Genomic DNA, 5,454 nt, shown 5'->3' with positions numbered 1-5,454 from the left:
AGAACATTACCTTATCCATCTTGAAAGTGACATTGTAAATTCTAATAACTGACGAGTCCTTCGTGATGAATATAAGATGGCAATTAAGGAAGCATATTAATGCATTTGCCTGATAGAGGTCTGTGTGTGTGGAGGAGGAGATGGTGGTGGTGTGGGTCTCAGTCCCTCAGATAAGAGTCTTTGTCTTGCTGACTCTGTTAAGATTTGGGCTTCCGTTTTCAAGAAGAAAAAAAGCATGCAGATTTTTGAACTACCTCCCTTAATTAAGTGATTACATTTCAATGGAAAAGCTCATGTAACATACTTAATTTCACTCTTAATCCTTTTTATAGATGGTTTAATTTTGGAGTTAGATTAACCTCCAAGTTCTCTGGTTGATTGCAAAATATGGATATTCCACGGAAAAAGCACATACATTATTTGTTGGCTTTGTCTTTATCCCTGAAATTGTAGAAACACTTGCTAATTTACCCAGCTCAGCTACCAAGAGCTTCTGGCTAAATAAACTAATCTCCAGGGTTTTCAGTATCTGGTTCTTAGCTTTATTGAAAGCATTCTCCAAAATGTAGGGTGCACTTTTAGGGAACAAAACTGTATGCAAAAATCACAGCTCCATAATATTCTTGAAAAAAATAGTGGTAGGTATATTTTTTGGAAGTTATGTAGTTTATTTGGAGTATTATTTTTTCCTAGTAATTTTGATGGTGTTTTTTTTCGGGGGGGGGGACAATTCTGTCAGGAGAAAGGGGCTGTTCTATTTGGAATAGGCATGCTTCAAAGGTTTACATAAATTAAAAAGAAAATACATTAAATGAAAACCAAAACTAAGGGAAAAAAAAAGTGGAAATCTATCGTACAATGAGATAAAAACATTAGTCTATTGTTACAATAGGAAAAACCTTCATGTAAATCAAAGCATAAGTCCTGAAAAGTGCTAGGTTGACTAAGTCAGTAGAAAGAAATTTTTTGTGGTTTGATATGTGGTGGGCTGAAATTGTGCCTTGCTGGCTTTTCAACTAACTGATAGATGCATGTTGGACACAGCCTCCCTTTAACATTCATTTTCCCCACTGAGGCACTGGCTATTGAAAGATAGGTAGTAGAAGAGAACAAAGTGGTCAGTGTTGAACATCAAGTCTATTCTATTGTTTTTGGTGTGCTGTGCTGAGTTTTCTCTATAGATTTAAGAAATTTTGAATTTCATATGAAATAGAGAACTATGAACATAACAAAATCTCCCTCCCTCCCCCCCCACCCCCATTCTTTGTGATAAAGAATTTGGTTAGCCTTTGTCCCTGGTTCCTGGAAAGTAACCTATAAGTCCTAGGAATAGAGAATTTTGTTGGACTGTGTTCCCAGTTCTTGGGGGATGGCTTCTAAGTTCTTGGAATTTCCTAAATGATAGGGCTGTCTTTGTTATTCATGGTGTGCTTCTTGGACTATACCAAGGTGTGCTTCTTGAACTATACCTGGTAGTTTATGCTAATGAGATGACTCAGGGTGAACGCCTTGTTCATGTTAACAAGATGACTCAAGATGAGTGCTGGCCATCAGGAAAGACCAAACACGTACTTAGAGAGTTGAAGCTTTGAGTCATGTGCTGTCAGCCTGCTGGAGATTGAGTTCTGCCAAATGGCCATTGATTCAATAAATTATGTCTACATAATCAAACTCCAATAAAAACCATAGACACTGAGGCTCAGGTGAGCTTTCCTGGTTGACAGTACTCTGCATATTATCACGTATCTTTGTGCTAGGCAGGAAATGCATCTCTGGGGACCATGAAAGCTTCATTTTGAGAGCCCTCTCATACCTCACACTATACCTCTTTCCCTTTGGCTTGTTTTGATTTCTATCTTTTTGCAATAATAAAACTATAATAGTAAGTAGAGTGCTTTGCTGAGTTCTGTGAGTCTTTCTAGTGAATTATCAAATCTGAGGGGATGATGAGAACCCTGAATTTTTAGCCTGCAGGTCATAAGTGAAGATGGCCTGGGGACTCCCAAACCTGCAGCTGGTATCTGAAGTAATGGCAGTCTTATGGAGGATTGTGCCCCTAGCCTGTGAAATTGGCCTAATACTGGGTAGCTGGTATCAGAATTCATTGTATGCCCTGAACCCAATCTTGATTTAATAATGAAAACTCAAGAACAAAGATGCATTCAGTGATATAGACTTTTGGATGAGGTCTTATGAATAAATTAAATGAATAAAATTCATTTAAATCTAAAAATATAATTAAAATTATGATATGAATCACATTTTTTTAGCAGGGCCTCAAATTAGATCTCAAAGGAATGGTTTTCATCTCAACATATTCTCCATTAGAAACTCCATTGAAGTCAAGCCTCTTGTCGTTGGCTAGCTGTTGATTATTGTCAATGTCTGAGGGAAAGATGTGTCTCTTTTTAGATGAAAGCTGGTCAAACTTCATAGAGAATGTATTTGAAATTGAATGACAATTTACAGCTGATGGATGAGGCCTATGTCAATAGAGAAGATAAAAAGATATAAACCCAGCCTTTAAGATTTAAGAGGTGGTAATAATGTAGCATAAATCTAATGCTTGGATTTAAAATTAATAAGCAAATACCGAAGAACCTATTTAATAGCCTTGGGAGTTTGGTAGAGTGAAGGGGAGTGAATCATTGTAATGGTCAGTACTTACTGCTTAGTAAATAAACTAGATGTTGAGGTTTTATAAATAGGTCCTTCCATCTGCCTTTTTGTCGTTATTAAGGCTGAAACCCTGTGAAGTATCTCTGCAGGTTTAGTAATAGTGGATAATGTCAAACTCAGTGGGCTGGTCATTAGCACATGTAAAATGGACCAATTCTAAGAAGACCTTTATAAATTACTATGGTAGAATCACTGTCTAAGTCCTAAATCCATCTTCTCAGGGGATGTGAATTGGAAATAATGATGAGTTCCACATAGTGAGGAAGCCTAGTAGATAATGGTGACAGAAAGGAATTGGCTGGGTACATGGAAAAATAATAGAAGCTGGGAATATGGTACTGAATTGTAAAGATGAGAATCTAAAATAGTAATTAAAAAATGTTCCCATGAAGGAACACTTGTATCTTAGGGTATAATAATATCCTTAGGCTTTAATAATAGTACATTTAGATTGGTTTTTCATACGTGGGAAGTAATGACTTACTAATTTTCTGATTTCCAAATGACATTTGTAAAGCATACAAATTTTTTTTTTTACCTTGAGAATGACATCACTGTTATTACAAGTGGTTTAATATATAGATAAAATATTTTGATTCCATAACTGCATATACCTGCTATTTAAAACAAAACAAAACAGGGGCGCCTGGGTGGCGCAGACTCATGCAGATAACCTGACTTCAGGTTTTGGATTTTGGTTCTTCCAAAATAGGGTTATTCTATTTCTCCAACAGTGTGGATGGTGGTGGCTTCTCTTTTGTGGATTAGTAAATTTGTGGAGATATTTGGAGAGTCTAGTCTTAGAGTTGAGTAGGTTTTAGAAATTTTTAGTTTATATATTATCGCCTTCTTTCCATGTGGCTGACTGTAGACAGGTAGAGGTTCTGATTGATGACACTTAGTCAATGATGCAGGAAAAATGACCCCTCCCTTTCTTCTTCCTGGCCTTTAATATTTCCATAAGAGCACATGATTCTTGGGGTCATTTTACAACAATGAAAGAAAAATCATAGATGAAGTAATTCATCCTGAAAGTGCTTACCATGTACTCTCGTCACATGAGAAGTTTGTTTATGGTGCTTTCCAGCTTTTCAGCTAACCTCTTCCTAAATGATAGAACCTTCTCTTGTTCGTTGTAAATATTCTCCACATTTAAGGTTTTTAATATCATGTGGATTCTAGCTCCTGACTCTATTAGTTATAGTCTATTGCAGTGACTATTAGGAGAAATAGTAAGGTATATAGAAAGAGATGTACAGAAAGATGTATATTATGAGGGATTGACTCATGCAGTTATGGAGGCTGAGAAGTCCCTCCATATGCTGTCTGCAAGATAGAGGTCCAGGAAAGCTGGTGTTGGAGTTCCAGGCCAAATTCAGTCCTGAGAACCAAGGGTATAAGTCCGTGTCTGAGGCCAAAGGCCCGAAAAGCAGGAGTGCTGACATCTGCAAGTTGGAGAAGACCGATGTCCTAGCTTAAGCAGAGAGCCAATTTGGCCTTCCTCTGATATTTTTCGTTCTGTTCATACCCTCAACAGATAGGATAAAGCCCAGCCGCATTGCGAGGTGGGGGAGGGGGCGGTTCTTCTTTGTCTACTAATTCAAGTGCTAATCTCTTCCAGAAATACCCTTACAGACACACTCAGAAATGCCTTACCAGCTACTTGGGCATCCCTTAGCTTAGTCAAATTGACACGTAAGCTGAACCATCGCATTGATTACTCCAGAGTTACATTGGTTATGAATTTCCCTCATGAAATGTGGCACCCAAAATTGAGGATTATACCATATACAGGATTTAACCAGTGCTGCTTGAGGATATCTTTCTATTACATTAACATTCTAGCCAGCTCTAATAACCTGTTTTCTCTGTTGTGGTTGTGAAGTAAAAAATAAGCAAACATAAATAATCTAATAGATAAATAAACATCAGGTCTCCATTAAGCAATCCACCGTGAGGCCAGATTTTTGTCATTGTGTATATTGTTTTAAATAAGTACATAATATTTGGATACATTCTCTTTTCAATAATTCAAACAATACAAAGGTCAGTTGAGTAAAAAAGAAAAAGTCCCTTTTAATCCCATTATTCAAATATACATCCTTCTCAAGAAGTAATAGTTCATGGCAAAATCTCCCAGACTTTTTTCAATGCATTTATCTTTATTAAGTGTTATAGAATGTAGTATGCAGTTTTTGCAATTTGTTATTTTTTCACTTCTCGTATATATTGATACATTTTCTATGTTGGTGACTACAACTGGCAGACATAGACATTTTTAATTGCTGCATCATATTCCATGACATAAGAATGTTTCATAATGCATTTAACCACTTCATTAATTGGTAGATAGTCCTGTGTTTTCTAATTTTTGCTCTTACAGTGAAACACTGAGCAATACTACCCATTTTCTTTGTGCACGCAAATGGATTGCTTTTTCTAATAGATAAATACAAGAGAAATAGTTGAAGAATTTGTGCTATTAAACTTTGGATTTATATCAGTCATAGTTCAAGTAGAAAAACAGAGCCACCAAAAGTATTATGGAAATAACGGGTTAATTACAGTGATTACAGCCTAAGTGAATGTGGGTTAGAATTTTATTTTATAGCCGATCAAGATTTGTCCTTCTGGAAGATGAATTTCATTAGGAGTGTGTACAACTAATTTGATGGTGAAAAAATATATAAAATATATATTATACATAAATATATATATATAATAGTATATATATTTTATATGAAATTTTTAAGGCATTTGAAAAACAGAACTAGG

Source organism: Lynx rufus, unplaced genomic scaffold (genome assembly GCF_022079265.1).
Source record: "Lynx rufus isolate CCGP_SWC_20201006 ecotype Redwood Valley unplaced genomic scaffold, mLynRuf1.p SCAF_5, whole genome shotgun sequence".
Taxonomy (NCBI): Eukaryota; Metazoa; Chordata; class Mammalia; order Carnivora; family Felidae; genus Lynx; species Lynx rufus.
This window is presented reverse-complemented; position numbering follows the sequence as displayed.